This window comes from Mizuhopecten yessoensis, unplaced genomic scaffold (genome assembly GCF_002113885.1).
Source record: "Mizuhopecten yessoensis strain PY_sf001 unplaced genomic scaffold, ASM211388v2 scaffold10797, whole genome shotgun sequence".
Taxonomy (NCBI): Eukaryota; Metazoa; Mollusca; class Bivalvia; order Pectinida; family Pectinidae; genus Mizuhopecten; species Mizuhopecten yessoensis.
Genome location: NW_018408726.1, coordinates 1,165,217 through 1,187,954, shown reverse-complemented (window position 1 = coordinate 1,187,954; position 22,738 = coordinate 1,165,217). Strand labels below are relative to the sequence as shown.

Sequence of the window (22,738 nt, the reverse complement as noted above, 5' to 3'; positions counted from 1 at the left end):
GGTACACTTGACTTGAGTAGTAAGTGGATTGTAGTAGGAAGGTACACTTGACTTGAGTAGTAAGTGGATTGTAGTAGGAAGGTACACTCGACTTGAGTAGTAAGTGGATTGTAGTAGGAAGGTACACTCGACTTGAGTAGTAAGTGGGTTGTAGTAGGAAGGTACATTCGACTTGAGTAGTAAGTCGATTGTAGTAGAAAGGTACACTTGACTTGAGCAGTAAGTGGGTTGTAGTAGGAAGGTACACTAGACTTAAGTAGTAAGTGGATTGTAGTAGGAAGGTACACTCGACTTGAGTAGTAAGTGGGTTGTAGTAGGAAGGTATACTTGAATATTTGAAAACATGGAGCAACATCATTGAGATCCCTGTGTTATTCACATTTAGACGTTTCGACTTACCATACTTTGTGGATATGTTGCCTTCTAGTAAAAAAACATAAACGTTCATAAACTTGGGAATATTGCAATATGTTTTGTTATAAAACAATGACATAGAAAGCTATTATTTTAAAAGTTATCTCTTCATTTTCAGAAGAGGTTTTGAAGACGTTACCTTGATTTGGTTTTGGTGACTTTGAACTGACTCAGATTTACGTGGGGAGTGGTGTCTTACTGTCCTTGTCGTTTTTCACGGGTCTCGATATAAACCATCCTTTGTTTGTTTTTTCTTGCTTTACCGAACTGTTAGTTCAAAATGCAGTGTTGTTGATACTTAGGCGTTCTCTTGTTTTTTTATCAATTAAAACAAAGCAGTAAAGAGGTGTTTGTGAAAAAAGCGTTGAACATCGTCTTCGAATCAATGATTTTTACATCAATGAAAACATTGTAATTGTACTAAATCAACATGGTAAAAAAACCTGTTCATACGGTTTCATTGAACATGGAAAAAACAAATCAGAATGAAATACGACAACTGTTTTGACGTTCTAAGAATGAATATTCGTGTGGCAAATTTAAAACTCGGTAGACCAATTACTCATTATCTGTTTCCATAATTAAGCGTAGGATTGTCTGCGTTTACAATACACTGTTGACAATTAAAACCTTAAAGTCTGCAAGAAGGGAAAGGAATAGGAACAAGCAATACACCAAAGAGAAGGGAAGACAACATGGAACCTACAGAAACATGGAAACAGATAATATTTTAATTTATAATAAGATTAATTCTATAAAAAGTACAACCACGCTCGACGACACGCCCCTATCCTAAGTGACATGTGTTTAAACTCAGAAAATGTCAGTACTTGTAATAACATGTCTAATTGATGTCGGATTCTTTTTCCGTTTTTCTATCTATATAAGGGTATACGTACATATCATCTTAATTTCGTACGATTAGGTTATTTCTAAATCCTAGCATCTATAAAAAAATCTATAAAGGTATACTATTATACTATCCAAAATATCACCTGTTCAAAATTGATTGATGACCAAATGAACATTTATAGAAAAATAAATAATTGGAAATTTGAAACCAACCATATGCTTTGCAGATAGAGATCAAAGTTTATAGATATGATAAAATATCATTTCATATTAATAATTCGCTTTTATATTCTGATATTGTATTGAATATCACAAGGATAACATTTTAAGTATGTGGCATTTAGCTGATTAGAAATAATTAAACGGTTCAACAAATGTTAAATTGAATTAATCAGTCATCCATGACTGAACTGTAGGGTGTGTGAATGATTTAAATATCACAAGGAACACTGAAAGGCCAATTACTGTGGAATGATGATGCATTGTAGAATTGTTGAGATAAACTTTCAGCGATGCAAAAAATAATCGCTTTCATAATGTTTGAAAATATATATCTATTCAATTATTTCTATTTAATAAATAGTACTATATCGGAGCTAGCCCCGTCCTCTGATCAACACTCTATATGACGTTACACATTTTATTTATGATTTGTGATAAAGGTATCTGACTTGGGTTGGGGTCTTATTTACTTTATCCAGATATTCTGTGTGACCGCTATCAATGAATGAACCCCTGTGGACTATTGAAATATTGATATTTTTTAAATATTTGCCTCACATTTAGAACTGAACTGGACCTTAAAGATATCACAGACTCTTCTACGCCAGACTCAAATTTGGATATACAGTATGACAATTATGGTCAACGCACTACCAAGATTTATCTTGACGATCGTTAACCTTTTTTTCCTCCTTATTAACGTGCCAAACACCACGGCTAAGGTAGTTAATCTATCAAAGGTGATTCTTAAGCCTTTCAAGTGGTCAGGATTTCCTAACAATTAGTTAATTAGACGCGTTTTCCTGGCGGCGATACGTTTATGTACGCTGACAATCTATCAAGGACATCATTAGTGATCTAATTTATATTTCAATCCGGGTTCCAGTTTCTCGCCGTGTCCTTGACCCCAGGTAACCTATATTTTTCCCTTGATGCCACGTGTTGTACAGGTCACGCCTACACATCTCTAGGGTTTTTCGTTTGGTTTCATCATATTTGATATTTTTATATGACATCCGTTTTACTTCCGGTGCCGTGTTATTTAGGCGTTGAGTTTAATTCTGTCATTGAGTGTTGACGCCGTGTGCATCCTTAAACAAGTAAGATCTTGGTAAATTGATATGACTTGATAAGATAATCGCCCGTAAATTTGAAAAGAGGATCGGTATTTTCAAAGCATATTAACAAACTGCGAGTTCATTTTGAGGACAGCTTACTATTAATCGGCATCGATATTTTTATGTGTTGTCTAACTCATTATGCGAACACCGTTTTAAAATATATTTTTATAGAAGAAATGGCACTGTCATTATTACCATGAAATATTTACAGTTTTAGTCTAAACTTTATTTTATTGATGTTAAATTACAATAGTACATGGTTATAAATACAGAAAAGGATCCAGAAGCAAGTACATAGTACTTATGTAAATCCGTCTCCTTATAGACATAACAGCAGCTATGGATCCGTACTGACAATATCATAATTCATATAAATATATATATATAAAGTATAACATGTGCAGGGAAAAGAGAGAGAAAGGGTGCAAGGATTTAAAGAGGGATGGGGATGATGTTTAATGGGGAAGCGATGGGCATCAAAACTGCATTGAGAGAACAAACGCTGATTGCATGAATGCAAACGATATTTGATGAAAGAGCACTGTGTCTGTTCATGTTGTGGAAAGTTTATGTAGTACATGTATGATATGAAAACAAATTAAAACTACAAATGCAATTCTTAACTGGAACTAATGATCTGTAACACTCTACGCAGACCAATGCGATATTCAAGTAATTGCAAGTATTACCACAACAAACAAGATAACTGGTATGAATGAAGTTAAATTTTCTTCAAAAACGTCTAGACTGAATGATTTTGAACATAGTCAAAAATAGTTTCATTTAAAGCTTACATTATAGTTAGGAGACTAAAACATTGGGTTCTCAGCAGCTGGTAGTTAGGACATTGGGTGAGGAAATGTTCTGTAGTTTCAGTAGACCGATTACATGAGCACATGGGACTATCAACTAAGTTTCGTGCAAACAGGTGAGTGTTTAAGGAGCTGCAGTTCATCCTAAGTCTTGCATGATGGATCTGACCTTGTCTGCTTCTGCAGTAGTAATAGTGCTGAGGAACAGAGAGAGTGTCGGCATTTAGAAATTTTTGAGGTTAGTAGTTGAGANTTCGTTTGGTTTCATCATATTTGATATTTTTATATGACATCCGTTTGACTTCCGGTGCCGTGTTTTTTTCAAGGCGTTGAGTTTAATTCTGTCATTGAGTGTTGACGCCGTGTGCATCCTTAAACAAGTAAGATCTTGGTAAATTGATATGACTTGATAAGATAATCGCCCGTAAATTTGAAAAGAGGATCGGTATTTTCAAAGCATATTAACAAACTGCGAGTTCATTTTGAGGACAGCTTACTATTAATCGGCATCGATATTTTTATGTGTTGTCTAACTCATTATGCGAACACCGTTTTAAAAGATTTTTTTTATAGAAGAACTGGCACTGTCATTATTACATGTACCATGAAATATTTACAGTTTTAGTTTAAACTTTATTTTATTGATGTTAAATTACAATAGTACATGGTTATAAATATAGAAAAGGATCCAGAAGCAAGTACATAGTACTTATGTAAATCCGTCTCCTTATAGACATAACAGCAGCTATGGATCAGTACTGACAATATTATAATTCATATAAATATATATATATAAAGTATAACATGTACAGGGAAAAGAGAGAGACAAGATGCAAGGATTTAAAGTGGAATGGGGATGATGTTTGATGGGGAAGCGATGGGCATCAAAACTGCATTGAGAGAACAAGCGCTGATTGCATGAATACAAACGATATTTGACGAAAGAGCACTGTGTCTGTACATGTTGTGGAAAGTTTATGTAGTATGTTATGAAAACAAATTAAAACTACAAATGCAATTCTTAACTGGCACTAATGATCTGTAACACTCTACGCAGACCAATGCGATATTCAAGTAATTGCAAGTATCACCACAACAAACAAGATAACTGATATGAATGAAGTTAAAATTTCTTCAAAAACGTCTAGACTGAATGATTTTGAACACAGTCAAAAATAGTTTCATTTAAGTGAATTCGTAGTTCGGGTCTACCATAAAGTAAAAAGCATACACTATAGTTAGGAGACTAAAACATTGGATTCTCAGCTGCTGGTAGTTAGGACATTGGAGGAGGATTTTTTTCGAGTTTCTTACCAACAGTCATTGTTACAGTTTTGTTAGGATTAAAATTTACAAGCCAAGTTTTAGACCAATCGTGAATTTTCATTAGATTATTATTAAACAGGTTTGCGTTCGGATCCGGTGACTCCACTTTGACATATAGAGACGTATCGTCAGCAAATAGCTTTATAGTACAATCGATGTCTTTGACAATATCATTTATAAAGAATAAAAAGAGCAGTGGACCTAAAATTGATCCCTGTGGAACACCTGCTGTGATATATGCTAAATAAGATTGTTTACCATTTATAACAACACGTTGACAGCGATTATGTTAGTACTCTGAGAACCAAGTAAAACATTTCCTGTGATGCCGAAAGATTTTAGTTTAGAAAGAAGGCCTCGATGCCATACTCGGTCAAACGCTTTGCTGATATCACAGAAGACCATTCGGACTTCTTTACCTTTATCCAGAGCAGAGAAGATATCATTAGAAATAGATAGAAGTTGATTTATAGTGGAATCACCGGATCTGAAACCAGACTGGAAGGGTGTTAATACAGATTTATCGATAAGATAGTTGTAAACATATTTATATACACAGCGTTCCAACATTTTCCCAACAATTGATAATAGAGAGATAGGACGATAATTACTTAAAGTAGATGGATCGTCTTTTTTAAATACTGGTTTCACATGAGCAGTTTTCCAAGATGACGGAAAAATACATTCAGTGAGCAAAAGGTTAAATAGGAATTGTAGTGGATAGCTAAGAATATCGGCAGCTTCCTTAATCAAACGAGGACTTATAAGGTCGGGACCAGATGCTTACAGTTTTAAGTGTAATTGGCTCAATAACCTTTGTTGAAGCCATTGTCATTATCACTCGATAATGACAGTCTTTCTCGTGCGCGTAGTGATACCTACACCGTGTACATATCCATTGCTATTTTCGGACGTAAGCAGAAGTACCGGGTATACGATTTGTAAACAAATTCTAAATCTCCGAACAAAAACCTCATATAAATTTGGAAACGATGCCATTTCTCATGTAATAAAATAGAAAGTACGTAAATTGTTTTGTGCGTTCACCCGAGGCTGACGCGGGTGACGGCAACATGGCGATTGCTCATCGTGGGAACTTTGACGTTATCGCCAACTCTAGCACAATCACGCGTCCCACAAAAAGTAGTTCCGGCATTGACAGGGCTCCCACACAAACTCCCATCTCAAATGCGTCGGCTTTGTCTTCAATTCAGTCCGGTATGTTGACAAATTCATCGTTCACAAGCTGCTCCTTCAACTTAAATAGAAGCGTGTCGCGAAGCATAACCGTATCACACATCGGGCTTGAATAGAATATTTGTAATCTTTCCGCGGAATATAGTCCGGTTAAAAAAACGCGTTTTGAGGAAACTTTCTTTTTAGTTTAGTTGATCGAACTAAACAGAAAGTTAATCCTTAAATGACCGCAGATATTTTAATTTGCTTAGTGTTATCATTTGTCAAAATACATCGTGAGAAAGTATTATATAATCCCTGAAGACGTATGTTTGGTATTGTGTTTATCAACACTTTTAATTTCAATTTACTAATTGTATTGTTAATTCCTCGAGAATGGGAAGATTATATTCTTTGTGTCTGCGAAACCGATTGCATTTTCACGACAAAAGCTACTTTGTTTGCTCGTTCAGAATTAACGGACTCGCGACAGGTAAGGTAATATGAAGACGGATGACTAGCGAAACACCGGCAAAACGAAAGAGTGAGGGAGTGCAAAACAGGGAGATTGATATCAAGTGTTGAGATGGGGCAACCGTTCAATTTTTTTTTGTTTTTCAATGTTCCCTCTGCAGAAGACATGATTCTGCAGGGGGTCCCCCATTAGCCGTCTCTTACGCAAAGCAGCAGGCCTTTTCTATCCCCCGAACCTGCAGGATGTAGATAAGGTGATTGCACATTTAAAATGTTGTAAGAGAAACAGCTAAAGCTTGTATGCCAAAAAATGAATAACGCTGCATCAAGATTATATTCTTCGTATCTGCGAAATTCTTTATGTTTTCACGACAAATCTAGACAAGTACAGAAGCAAGTCATTTAATTGTTTTCAATATTGATTAATATTTGAAATGTACAAAGTCAGTGTCATTTGACAATAAGTGCACAATGCTTCGAGCGATTCAACCATTGCACTTAATATCCTTTAATACGTGTAAATTAATTGACGTTCCTTTATTCATTACTGTCAGTATTTATGCACGCAATCGTCATCTATCTGAACCCAATCAAACTATTAAATCATTTTAAGACATACGTAAGTGATTTACGTATAACATAATATAAAAAAAAACTTATTTTGACGTCATTAGATTGATTTGAAACAATGGCGGACTAGACCCATTCACATCCTTCCATTGAAGCGAAAAACTATTCATATTTGTGCCCAAAATACAGGTGTGGCGTTTATGTGAACATGACAGGTGAGATTAGTTTTTATTCCGTCACAAGTTTGTCGCGATAATACTTTTATCAGTTATCCATTTCCTTATTATGTATAAGCGAGGTAAACAGTTGAGATATCGATTCAGACCGAGAAAGAATATTGAAAGGAAAAAACCGCGATCCACATAGACGTTTTTACGAGGCATTTACGAGATGGCTGTAGTTTTAATTATCGTAACACTGTAAGTATTACTGTAATATACGTTATATTTAAAAGTAGAAATATGTCAGAATGACATGAAAGTCATCCCTTTATTCTGTATGATCATTTCCCGATATATCATTGACCAAGCTACAACGGATATATTTACACCTGTCAATCAAAATGGTAAACTAATACCAGGTGTAAATACATACATGCTGTTCAGGTAGCCGTGCCAACACATGGAACTGATAAGAAAGCATGACGCAAATATAACGTTAGCGTTGACTGACACCTCGAATATGGGGAGATCTGAGCGCTGACACGGTCAACTGGTATGGGCAGAACAGGTAATTGGAATTTAACGAAGCCTTTTTTCCACGACAAGAAGTTTCAGAAAAGATTCAATCTTATTTACGGATAAATCGGTTTTTTTTTTTTGGTTATGAAATACACTTTTCCAAGTAGTTTTCTGGTCGTCTGCAAATCCGACTGAATCGGTCATCGATATCGGCAGAATGTGTACGCTAAAGGCAGTCACTCAAACAGGTCCGACGAGGACCGCCAACAGCCGAATTCGCGAGATTTGAAAAACACCAAACAATTGTGGTTTCAGCAATTCTCCTTCGAAAAGAAAAGATCGGAATGTGTTTGTCTGTTTTGAACCCGTTAATATCTAGTTTCAAACTCAAACTCTTATCATTATCGGTTCAATTCGCATGGATGTCACCTTTTAAATTCCTGCCGGTTAATAGTAGCACACGACCTTGACTCTTTGCGGTTCACCAACTTGCTAACTTCACCACTTTACCGATGTAGTTTTGACACAATCCTACTGTCAAGATTGAAGAGTTCAGCATGATTTTACCCAAGAACGACATTTTAAGCACAGAGTGATAAATGCGATGCAAATTCTTCGTTATGTTTCCCGATACGTGGTATTTATCAATACACAACGTAACGTCCTGAAAAGTTGGGCCTACTTTACTCGAGTTTATTTGTCCGATTCTATCGTATAATATGTCTTAAACTTGCAACTTTTTGTAATTGTTAGATTGGCAATGAAAAAAGGATTATTCAACGAAATTTAGCAGTTTTATAGGTGCGAGCATATTTTAAAACATTTCTGAAAATCCTCGAAAATATTACGAGAAATGGTCGCGACTATATGCAAATATCAAGGGTAGGCGTTGGTCAGACATAATATTTCTAAATCAGTCAATAACAATTTATAATACGACAGTTTAACCCTTCGGGAACCTCAAAGGTGCCTGATTCATACTCGGAACATCTTAAGGTTATATGTAATTCCCGTGGGAAATTTGGAACGCCTTTAGGTTTTATACTATTCCTGTTTAAAAGGAAAATTGATACATGAGTTATCCAAGAGCTTGTAATTAGCGCCTGGCATATTCCGACAGAAGCATACACTTACCAGCCCAAAACAACAGAGGTCAAAATCTGGGACTGAAACCGAAATTAATAGTCCCCATTGGAGTTCCCCCAGGGGTGACTGAAAATCAACATCGTTAGGTATGCTATGAACATGAGGGTTTTATCAAAGCAATGCCGCGTTCAGACTAAACCAGTTTCGTAAAATGTCATTATGAGGTCATCATGTTTACAGATATAACTAACAAACAAAAAACCAAAAAACAGTGAATCAATGAAGAAATAAGAACAAAATAATAGCAATGCAGTAACATTTGTTGTTGAAATTGTGATTTAAACTGCAATAGCGATCAAGTACATTTGATTATGTTACTGTCATTTATATTTTTAATTTGGAATAGTGATCTAATGAATTTGATTATTTAACCGACTCAATTTGTTTGATATGGATATGTCATTCAGACTGATGTCCCTATTATGCGTCCTATGACTGGTTATATTGTAATGGACGGACTTGCTATCTACTCCAATGACTTTGTAACACGACACATTTGATTATGTTAAGGTAATTGCCTGCAGTTGTATCATGGAGATACTGCTGTATTTATCTACGACTCATTGTAGTTGTGATAAATGGAGACTTTCTAATATGGTATGACAGCTGTCCGTCATACCATATACGGTTTTATTGGCACAAGTATTGTCGAAACAAAACGTTCCAGAACTGCATACATTAGCGAATTGGTCCATTGTGCATGAACATTCTATTGTTATCAAAATAAACGATAAAATGCATGTTTGGCATTTGTAAACTGTTTATATAGAAAAACAAAATCATAAGTGGCAAATGCCTCACTCTGATTTACAATATTAAATATTTAACACATTTCTTCATCCATGAGATTTTACATAAATAGATATAAATATACCCAATGATATAACCAGGATAGTTCAGTATCTGTTATAACGATTAAGGACTTTTCTTTCGGTGAGGATGTCGTTTTATGGACAAGACCTCAGTTTCGTTTCGGTTACTATCTCATTTTCAGGTCCATGAAATAACATGTTCACCTCATGGACGTCCATAATCGATACATATTTCATGAAACAAATCATATTGTCAATCACGTTGAATACATATTACTCACTATGCCTTAGATTTTGTGACACACTTTTTCAACGGCGATAGGTTTTCTTGGTGTTCTTGTTGTTCAAGGGTGTATCAAAAAGCATGAGATTGTCGTAGAAGCAAAACCCGAGATCGGGCATGAAACACACGAGGAAGAGATTAATTTGGTAAAGTTTGTGGGTTGGGTATGCGTTCAATCAAATGTACAATTTATGATAAATCTTCCTTCCGCAACATCTAGCCATATACTTTTTCAATGGTCTTGGTGTAAATATTCTTTTGTTCATATTTTGCTTTAGGTTATAAAACTAGAGTTCAAGCTGGGGTTTTGTTGCCACTTATTAATATTCTCTTGGTTTTCCTTTATCTGGACAGTACTCCGATGGTCGTCTATAAATTAAAAACAGTCTAGATAATTCCAAGTACCAAAGAATAACTTGTTTGTAGCTCATGCATCGAATATATAATTCGATAATTAACAATTGTGATGTCATCAGTAATAAATGTATGTATCCTGTTATAAGCGATAACCCTAGTCGATAAATGTATGTGATGTATTGGATTCGAAAACAACTTATCCTTGAAATTATTTTACCACGTCAAATGATATTATTTACTGTCTTTAAATTTATTTCCAATAAAACAGTACTATTTAGTATATTAACTTAACAATTATCATGGCAGTGTATGATAATATGTGACCCCAATAGACGGCTCACGCGATGATATATGTATGTACAATGTCTCCTTTCTAATAAATAACATACCAGTAAACTAGCACACGAACAAACCTAACGGCAGAAAAACCCAAATAAATTTCGTAATTATTGTTGAGTAAACGGCACATTCACTTCATTAATGATTTCTTTTAATTCAATTTACTTTAGAATGCTATTAATCTTTATCTTCTTTATGTTTTTAGATTAATTACGAAGTCGTTCTATCCCAATGTGATAACCATATACAAATGCAAATTTAGGTCACGAATAATCCTCTTCATCGTCCAGTTCAGGTAACGCTTCAGTCACCGCCAAATCGTCTAGTTCAGGTAAAGCTTCAGTCACTGTCACAGCGTGAAGACACTGTAAAGAGAAACTTCTGATTTTTTTTCTATAAGTGTATATCTGAAATGTTTGACGCCTGTCTTGTTACATTACATGTACGTAATGAATCATTGTTAGTTAATATACCATACATATTTCATGTGTGTCTGTGTGAATGAATATATATATATGCACACACAGAAAGCAGCAGACGGGCATTAACAGACCTACCACTCACAGATGAACATGGTAAGTAACTAGACCCTATCCACTTATAATCTAATTGTATGAAGTTCAAAGCAAATAATGAGTTTTATTTCAGGGTTTGTAACCTATAATGTGTTTCCATGACGTTACTAAGGCGTGTTTATCATACGGTCATTGAATCATCAAATTATGTAATTTGTTTACAACTTTACACTAACAATTTGTTAAAAATATTATTTGAGTCTTTTTGATTATATGAACCACCTTTTATACAATTTGTCAACCATTTGTTGAATAAAAATACATTTTAGCATTTATATTTTTTCTACTATGCATAATTTCTATAAAGCGGACGTGTGTTAGTACTACTCATTATTAACAAACATTTCGAGATTGTTTATCATGTCAATTACATACAAGCATGTTTGTACAGGCTTACCATCACACTGTGACTACATATTGTCCAAAGACACTGGATTATTTTTCTTTCATTTTGTCACCGAGTTTGTTTTAGTTTATTCCCTGTCTACTTTAATAGATGACTGTGCATCAATAAAACAAATCGATCAATATTATTTTGTATCAGTTCATTCAGAAAAAGATTAATGTCAGGGCACCAGTTTATCGAAGTTATTGAATATAAAAATATAAATATTATCAGAAAAAACATTTCAAAGTTCTTATGATGGTTAAATATAAAAGAAACAAAAGACAAGAGTTTCTTCGACTTTACTATCGCTTTCTCCTCTTTAGAGATTCATCAGCGGAAAAATGTCTTATGTAACGACGTAATAGAAGATTGATAATTACATTTTATCACCAAGAGTATAGGACGTCTTCTGTGATTCTCAAATCCAACATAACCACAATAATGTTCCATTAACACTGCTAACACGTCAAAGGTTGAGTTGATGAAGAAATATTCTAATCATTCCATTTAGAGTAAGATGTGTAACATATAATCCATTTTAACATTGGTTGAGAAGAACCATATACTTGTTTCCCCAGCTATCGTTACTTACCGATTGATCCCTTCAAATGCATGAAAATAATGGTTCAAAAACATTATTCATGCATTAACATCCCTTTTTTTATTGGATATGAGTTTTATCATTTTCTCTAAATTGGAAGTTGCATTTTGCATATAGAGTGGTTTTAAGTGAGACGAATGCTAAGTTGTCATTATTCTAATGCATGTATTTATGTAAGTTTTCATGAAATTATGACTGTCCGGGCATAAGTTGAAGTATAAAGCATTGCATAAATGGCCATTACGATACGAAGTCATGTAGATAAGCTAGCGAGCTCGACGTATGAGGGACAATGAAGTACATAATGAGTTTTACTTGTCAGGAAATGTAGGAACCCATGTCGAAATTGTTATAAATGTAATCATGTGTCAACGTCACTAAGGAAATTTATTGTTCTATAGTTCATCAAAACGTCATAGAGTATGTTGATCTGAAAATTGGAAACTTACAGATTAAGAACCTTCTAAGAAGGCAATAAAACAATATTTTATTTTTGTATTACGACTCAGATAATCAATTTAGAATTAATTAAGACAAAAACTGTCTTCCTTCGTCACGAACAACTATTTGCATTTCCTATTTTAATAAGGCTTGTATGTCTACGTGATAAACTATCAATGTATCATAAGTCACGTGATATAAAATAGCAACATTGTTTGTTTTTGTACAATGTTTTAATTGTTACTTAATAATATTGACACTTCTCGCCATTTCGATAAATAGCTACCAGATGTGATTTTGTTTTCGCTGTCTTGTCATAATAGTGACATTTAAGAATAGTTATTCTTCGTTTTTGTTTGACAGGTCAATTTTTGTTTACATGTATGTTTATTGACAAAATGATGGGAATGACTCCAATGTATACCAAAATAAAACAAATCTTAAATGTGTGCACACATAGGCCTGTTCAACTGAAAGCTCTAAGAATGGTTTCTAAACCTTGATAAAATGATCCTCGAAAGTCACATAATAGTTAGTGCCTCGATACACCTTTAAATAATATTTTCCTGCAGAATAATTTAATAATCCGATTAAATGTTGTTTATGATATAGGTTTTAAGTTTCTCGTTTATTTTGTTACTTTGTATGGTTCTGATTTTCCTTTACCTTAATGTTTTATAATTAATTTTTCCTTCAACTGTACAAAACCACAGACAGCGTGGAAACACTGTAACACACTAATCGTATTAGCTGTACACTGTGGTGTATTTGTTCATGGATTTTCAGCTAAGATCACGGCGGGAGTCCAGAGAGAGAGAGACACACACAGTCGCCGAGCGGAAGATAATGAAGGAGGAAAAAGGATGGATGGAGGTCAAAAGTGTTGCAATGGGATTTAGTTTTATTCTGTTAAACACCCTATTGGTAGATGGGATCGTTCAGGACGTGTTTTTTGTGAATGTTATGTACGCATGCTGTTGTGTATGTGTGCCGGAGCTGGTATGTTGGTTTATTTGCCTCCTTGAAATAGCGCGGATACGATGCCGACTTTATAATGCTATCTCACTGAAATACCATGCCGAAGTAATATTTTAACCGGTCGCATACGCAGACAACGGTTCAACCATTTGTCGTCATTACTGGACAAAACAAGAGATCAAAATTGATATGTTTCTCCTCTGCAACACTTTACGTTTTCTACCTTCCCTGTCTTCTTTCTTTTCTGTCTACTTTCTGTTTCAGGCGGTGTCTCCCTTGGCACCTGTCCTCTTATAACCCTGGTTGTTGACTACCTTAAATCACTGAAGTTGTTAATAGGACGTTTAAATAAAACCAAACCGAACCGAACCGGAAATGCTGAACGTTTAACAAGTAAATCAATTTTGGTGTGTTCGGTGTCCAATAAGCAGGAAACACCATACCCCACTAGTAGTGCATCTTCAGCCTAAAATGAATGGGACTGTTTTTTCTTCTTCACATATTCGATTTGCATATCTGGTATACACTATAAACACATTTTGCATTAACTTTAATTATATATTACACGTTTTAATACCAACTGCTAGATAATTGTTATCCAGTGCCGGAGTAAGCAGGTTATGTGCTTGACAATAAAACATACAAATTTAAATTCAAATTTAATTAACAAACACACGATCAGCATCAAGTTCACTTGAAGGCTTGTTAAGATTACATTAACATGCTTTTTATAGACTCAGTATCATACACTAACTATTTTGACCACAACCATCAATCAAAAAGTTTCATTAGGTCAACATTATATTTGCGAAGTTGAGTCATGTCTGATGACAAAAATAAATTTTAAATTGAATATATGACTATTAATAAGACATCTTTTATATGCCGGATGTATATTATATATATATATATAATATTATAATTTACACATGATAACAAATGAGAACATTAGATATAAAATAGATATTCATATATATACTAAGATTGCCAACAGATAGCCAATTTACTGCTTACTCGGTCATGCTTTTAAAATTAATAAACCACATAATAACCCAACAGGGAGCCCTAAGGCCTACTTATTTTCTATCTATTAACAGGTGGACACTTAGAGATACAGAAAATGAAATAGTGCAAGGTCTGAATTGGTAGTGTTTGTAAAACAAAAACCGCCAGCGCAATCTAAAGCCATGATCCTTTAAAGGGGGCTTGATTTGCCATTTTTGTAAGGAACAACTCGCTATTACCAATTGGACGTCCAATGCGTTACGTTATCTTGAGAACACTCTTTTACATCATTCATGTAAACCTCTAGAAGAGGTGTAAGCATCGCATGCAAGAATGACGTAAACGACCAAATTATATTTATTAACTAAAATGTTTCGCAAAAATTCAGGTAAATACATTATCATATCCAAATAAAGTTGTCTATCTCTTGAAACCAATCAATGGCTGTTCCTTCCTGATTGAATCTGAAACGACTTTTTATGCAGGAATAGGCCTAGTATTCAGGACCAAATTTACTTAATCGGCAAAACAAACAATATTTTCCAGTAAAAATACTCAATATGATATACGGTTCTTTATTATAATTGATTCTGTTAACTTTGATTAGTCTGGTTTGGTTGTATTTGATAATCGTCATAACAACAGCTAAGGTAGTTTAAGGACGTGTGGTGGAGACAAAGTACGTGTTAACGTTGATGATAACAACCTGATGGTAGCATTTAGGTATAAAACGTACTATTTGGTGCATTAATTAAACGGTATTTATACGCGTTTGTCTAAAGTTTAATTACGTTAAATTTATTAACGGTACAGAATTATTTAAGATCCTCTACATCGGACTCAAATAAATAAACTGTGAAAACAGTTCCAATTTTTATAGAATTTCGGAATTTTACTGTTGGTGCCGAGATTACTTGTTCTGGAAGATTGCTCTTTATTTTGACTACGCGCAGACAAAAAAACAACATTTTCCTGATATCAAGTTTACAATGCTGTGAAAAAAGCTTTTTCGAAGGTCCTCTTGTCTTGACGGACATACCTTAAGATATAGGTCTTAAGGTATCATAATTAAAGTACGCCTAGTAAGAGATCAATTGAAGAAACCTACATTGCTCCGCTGATCCGCTTTCTCTATTGTAACTCTTGAGACATGTAGCTTTGCCTTTATTCTTCTAACTGCAGTATATTTCTGGCAGTGCGACTCATGCACCTTTCCTTATGTGACCTTAACTGTAAGTGAGACGTTGACAAAACCAAAACACTGTATAAAGTACATGTATTAACACCCAAACAATGAGTGGCAGTGTAAAATGGTTGACTGGTGCACGGTTGCTTGCAGCCACCCTGCTATTCTTAGCGATTACTCAGAGTGACTGATTCTGTGTGGGAAAATACCGTACAAATGTTACAACACCTACATATTTGACAGTTTCTCTGCTTTGTATGATGCAACAGTCTTATACAACTTCAAATTTCCGGACCACCTATTCTTATTCTCCTAGTACTTTTCATAGGTCTTCGTGTAAATCTTGCCTTTATCACATTTTGCCCTAGTTTTATTGACTATCAGTTCGAATTATTTTGTTGTTGATACTACGGTACGCTCTTTTGTTTTAGTTCCTTACCATATTCAGATGTTCTATTTTCATTTGGTTCTTTTTGCCCACTGTAATGGTAGTTAAAGAATAGCAATGAACATTTCAGACGTCATTTAGGTATAACACATTCGTATAAAGTATGTGATAAAGCACACAAAGACATATACATTCATGTATAGTGCTACAGACCCGTACACGTTCGCTGTTCCACCTTGGACGCAAACGGTACGGAAGTGCTACGCAAACGGTACGGAAGTGCTATGCAAATGGTACGGAAATGGTACGCAAGTGCTACGCAAACGGTACGGAAATGCTACGCAAACGGTACGCTGAAAGTGGAACAGCGAACGTGAACGGGTCTGTACTACTAATTACTAATTACTAACTACAAGATAGTATTTAGATAATATTAGTGAAAAAGCCACAAACAACTAGTTCTATGTGTAAGCTACGTATGATAGTCCACTTGAATGCTTATATTCGCATGTGTCTATTTATATGTATGTTATCGAGTCGATCCTGGATTTACAAGGGTGTTTCTAACTGGAAATGTGCCTACTATTCATTTTTGACAGAAGAAAACTCTCAATGTTTGTGTTTCATAATCTTGTATATAAATTATATCAGAACAACGTAGACAATTAACATAGTTTAACTAGATAAAGTATTTTTTTTAATGAATGTGATTTTTTAAACGGTTAAAAAAGTTATTCCCCATTTGTTTGTCTAAAAATGGAAATACAAGATTTGTTTTTAATTTCATTCACGGAAAAATAATATCCAATTTAACATTATGAAAGGAGAAACCTCATGAATGCTTTGTTTGCTTTTCAGCAAGCATGGATTTAAAAAAAAATCACAACGGTTTGTTTTTTAACCTATGCAAAATCACCTCCTCTGCAGTGTGTTCTATCCTGTGGAATTCTTAAAAAACACTGTCTATTTGTGAGTTTATAGTATATCTGTGACAATAACATATCTTTTCAGTATTAATCCTTGATCGTTTTGTGTTCTAAGACATTTTAATTAACTGTTTAATGATACAAAAGCAAGATAAAACCATTACTTTTAAACACATGAGCCCAGTTGTTCAAAAGGTGGTTATCTTAATCTCTGTTTCAACCTTTAATCATTTCGTCAATATACAAGGGGAAAATTAAACAATTTTGTATGTAAACTTACTCTACTAAATATAAGATATCTGGAAAGTTGTAACTAATTCAATGGTTGTGTAAAAAAATACACACAAAAAATGCGTTAATCCCTGATTAAGCTTATCACCTTTTGAACAAATTGGCTTTTGACTTTTATTCAATTATTCAGATCATCTTGCGCAAATGTACTCGCTATTTACTGTTTCAGTCAATGTTAACAAAGGTATATCATGAACTGTATTGCAAACACCAATCAATCTTGGTATGTTTTACTAAGAAGGTTTCTTTCTAATCTACAATATTAAAAATGAAATATGTAATTGACTTTATTATAAAAAATATTACAATAAGATACTGTAAGACACACTACATTATGCAGATTATGTTTAATTCTGAACCTTATATATTACTTAATCATATATCCAGTTATTTTTAATCCTGACTACGAACTAAATCTAATGACGCCTGGCCGCTAATTTCTCTCTATTGTAATTTCCACAGAAAATCACGTCGGCCCTTTTCGTTTTCGAAAAGCCTATTAGCACACTCGTACAGCATTAAACAGAATATATTCAGTTTAATCTGCTCTACAGTTCGCGGTTTTGTGTGGTTTTATTTAAATGTAACGGTTGAATAAGACTGATTGCTTTCACACTGATTAATATTTAAGCAAAGGCGACACGAGTCTTAAAGCCTATGATTAGGAGAAACGTACAGCCTACAATAAATGGACAGTGATGCAAAAATAAACAAGAATTTTGTAAAATAATAAATAATATATACATAACCACGTATAGCCACGAACAACCACTTATATGTTTATTTATTAGAGTTTCAGTTCCTCGTTACAAACGATCTGAACATTATTTCTTTAAAAGGGGATTTGTTTCGTCGCTATAGCTTAGGTAATACACATAATGGGTCTATAGATAAAAGGCCAATTTAAGGACCTCTTTTAAAATGCCATTACACAGAATCAGAAATTTGACAAGGTCACACGACACTTAATCCGGTCACATTACTCTGAAATCGGGCTAACCAAAGGAGCCACTTGAACGGAAACATCACACGTTTTAATTATAATAAACCTTTCACAGTCAATTTACCAGAATCATGAACTTGACAAAGTCACACGACACTCAATCCGGTTACATTATTCTAAAATCGGGCTAACCAATGGTGCCACTTGACCGAAACGTCATACATTTTTAATATATAGAAGCGTTTCCCTGTCAATTTACATAAGGGCAGTGCATACTAGGTCTATATGAGGTCTTGAAAAACAAATGAAAGTACAAACATGCTTGATACTTATTCACGTCCTAAATCTTCTTATTCACAAGTACACTTAAATGCAGCAAGAAATCAAGTTTTTGTTATTGAAAGACTTGACAACATTCATAAGTTACACGTTTTACAACTTTAAAACTGAGGTATATTTAATAGAGCGAATATACAGTTAATGAATAATTAAAAGGACTGATGTAATTAATATATATTCAGAATTGTCGATAAACACAGGTTTGTGGCCGAAAATATTATGATCTAGGTTAGTGTCCTTTATCATGTCGTTAGGCGAGAAATCAGCACAACACGAATATGTTTTTTTTTCTAAATGAAATTTGGCTTAGAAAGCGACTGTTTTTTTTTTTGTTTAACCGATACTTATCAAATATCAGCAGCGTGCCACCAGTTTTGTCATTAAATATCACAGAGGTACAGACAACGTAACCTCTGGTGTATCGTTAATACCTAAACAGCAATCCAGTCCTCGTTTTGGAAGATACCTGTGACCCAAGTCAACTAATGTCCAAAAGCTGAATATCTTACACTGAGGCAAGAGTATGGCTAGCTTCTAAAAAATTGGAAACAAAAACGTCTGATTTATGCGTAGCTCTTAAGGTGTCGCAGAACCAAAAAAAACCGGGGTATTTGATCAATTGTTACCGTATAAAATTTCAATTGTGCTACTGCTGTACTCCTCCAGCACCACCAAGTTTTAGTACTCCCGGGCACACCCAATCAAGACCCACAGCAGTTAAGCATGCATCATAATACACATTTAAGCCTGTTGAATATTTATACTTGTCCGCCTCACCTGTCATGCTAGGAAGCTGTATAATGTATATGGACTCTTGTCATACACATAAATGTGTGTCAGAGTGAACAAAAAAATACACGCATATCATTTCACTCAAAGTCCCGACAATTCCGCCATTAAATGAAATATAACGGTCATACATGTAGTTATAACTTGTCGTTAGTTCTCATAAGTTAATCTTTGTCGAAGCTCGCTAGTTATACAGGAGTTTTAACATTATCCAACAGAAAATAATCATCAAATTCAACATGAATCTGTGTCTAGATTCAATTCATTAGACACTGCCGGTACATTAAATATCTATCTACATACATTTATTGCATGTTTGGCTGACACACTTAATGTGAATACGACATGAAATTGAGGTTAACTCTCCTTAGCTATTTATTATACTTGTCTCTGTTTTAATGGTATGTTTACGGGAATTGCACGTGCATAGCTTTCTATTTTCTGTCCTTAACACTCAGCAGTCTGATCTATATTAATAACCATATATTCCATCACTTAATCTGATCGATGTCAGCACAAATTATCATTTGGATGATTAGATTAATCAAAGTTGATGTTGTACATAATAAAGATCCACACGATTTTTAATTTAGCATTTATTCCTATTGCTCGATAGTGTCTAGCATCAATAGCAGAAATAATTCTAAAATCAATTTGAATAATTAACGTGACACAAGATTTGTGCTCAGAATCTTCCAGTGATTGTTGACTTATTCAATATAAATAAGCTGGATTATTTTCATGGTGATATGAATACGGCAAGTCATTGTCAACGGATTATCATCAGGCCTCATTGAGAGAAGATATTTAGAATTATAATTAGTTCATTGGGTGCGAGGTTTGTTGGTTCGTTTGCAATTTCAATGCTTCCCTCACATAAACTAGTCAGATGTTCAATTGAATATCATTTTTCAAAACAATATTTCAATACGTCTTCCCGAAACGACAATACAAGGGAATCCTTTAATACATACAAATCTATATAATTCTGAATTCTGAATCTATGGCATTGCATTGTTTGTCTTTATTTTGTTATGCATCCTGTGTTACTCTTCGCTATATTGTTTCCTTTCATTTTGGAATATTTATTGTTCAGATCTTAGATACAAAGGAGTTGGGCAACAAACAAAGCCTATGAGCGCCCTCTCCTTACAGTAATAAACCGTTACACACATCATATTGTATCAAAGCCAAAACATGTGTATGTATTATATATAAATAGCTAATTGCATGTTATTTTCTTTTTTGACGATTTTTGATACAGAAACTAGATCACACTGTGCTGGTATCATTCCAAACAGCAAAGTCATGTGCAAATTAATTGATATATATATAAACGTGTAATCTAGTAAAAGCGTCTAGTATCTTTAATGAACCTCTGAGCCATCTCCAGAATACCTGTATTCATATTGATATAGAGTCTTTCACATCAGATATTAATTTATTGTCTAATATAGTACAAAACGAACGTTTATTTCTTGTTACAGTGATGAACAAGAAGCTTTTTATATTATTTTANTATTTTTCTTTTCTCTTCATAATATGTATATACCGGTATATATTTTTTATGTCTTTTCAATATCAAAATAAAAGGTTAGAATTCAAACCATTAGATTCAATTATAATAAAAATGAGTATTAGTAGTTGTTTCCCCTAATTTGATTATTAATTTGATAATACCAACTTGTTTATATGTGTTTGTATGTGTTCTATGTCTATGCTTGTACCACTGTCTGTTACTATGTTTGGAAAGGGCTTAAATAGGCTGTGCCTGCTACCCAATCCATTTGTCCTTTGACAATAAAATTTATTGAAATTGAAATTGAACAAGAAGCTTGTTCTAGCTGTGGTGGTATGTTGTGTTTTTCTGGTATATGTAGGACATATATTTATTTGAGGATCATGCGGAAGATTGGTACATGGCTAAACATGTGTTTATCCTCAATAAAGAGTGTCTATTATAGTATATGTCTATAGTAAATATTATATTTTTGTTTCAGGTTTCAAGAACGAATAAGAACTACGTTCTGGCCGTGCTTCTCATCTGTGTGTGGTGTAATGCAGGCGTTCTAGCGAGCAATAAACCGCAATGTGACGACGTGAATGATGACAACGTACTGAATCGTAATGTACGCATCGTGGCGTGTTGTGTTGACTGCAGGGTTGAACTTACTTCCTGTATGACTAAATGTCGGAAAGAAGTGCAAGAGAGGCTGCTTTTACTACCCTGTGAAATGGAATGCCGTGCCGAGTTCACGGAGTGTGAGGTATGGTGTCAAATACATACCCCTTCTCCGGTTTGAAGCCAGTCAAGAACGACAATAAAAACAATCACTCTTTTAGCCTGGAAATCCGATACAATTTCAACGTGAAGACTTTTTATCTCTGGTGTTCCTCACTTAAACTGGTGATTTGGATTAGAATATTAATGGAAGACATAACGGTGTGTATGTGTTTCTGGATAGAATATTTGAGTGCCATATACGACTGGAGCAGCAAGATGAGATTAGTCAATGAGTTAATGATGTACCTGATACAGTTATGTACATTCTGTGGTGGTGAACACTTAAGTTATGAAGATTATATCAATCTTAAAAAAACCTGTTTAGAACAAACTTTATATATTTGATCTGTGTTTTAGACGTAGTTAGAATGTATAAAAAATAAATAGCTAAACACAAATGTCTTTGTCATTTTGCAATGAGGAAATGATAACCGTTATGACATATTTTCCGGGAAATGACACAAAAAGTTTGATCATTATGAGGCTATACTTCCGGAGAAAAATGAATCCACTTTAAATTGCCACAAATTTGAAATTGTATATTAAACAAACATGTGTTATCTTAATTCTCCCATATAATCTTATCATTTCATCGATAATACTGTTGCAGTGTAATCGATTTTGTTGTCCCGGGTTAAGCGTCATGGAGACAGGTGCCTAGAGATCTTTCTAAAAAGTAGCAAAGTTGGAGGAAGAATTGATAGACATCTTAAGTGCTGAAACGGTTGTATACCTTTAACACTTATTAATGTGCAATAATGAATAAAGAAATAATTTAAGGTAAATTCAAGAAATTTACAGTTTTGGACTTACTATAACTTTATTAAAAGGATATGTATCTGGTGTTGCTTGAAATATTCCGTTTTATATGAATGTTTTCGATAATTACACCTGTAAAATTTAAGAGCAGTTTTCTGGAAATATGACCAATCCGTATGAATATCAAAATATAGTGAAAATGTGATTGCAAGACATTTTAAAGTTTAAAGCCACGTTTCCTGAATGTAAAAAAGCGAATAA

General features: G+C 34.1%; 1 long non-coding RNA gene across 2 annotated transcripts; it reads left to right on the top strand.

The window, feature by feature from the left end:
* Positions 1–7,367: 7,367 nt before the first annotated feature.
* On the top strand, positions 7,368–22,504 carry LOC110462442. 2 transcript variants are annotated; one of them, XR_002464283.1, is made up of 3 exons: positions 7,368–7,386; positions 11,112–11,159; positions 21,435–22,504. It is a non-coding gene; the product is annotated as an uncharacterized LOC110462442 (long non-coding RNA). The 2 variants fall into 2 exon arrangements; XR_002464282.1 differs by lacking the exon at positions 7,368–7,386 and adding an exon at positions 10,897–10,915.
* The last annotated feature ends 234 nt before the right edge of the window (positions 22,505–22,738 follow it).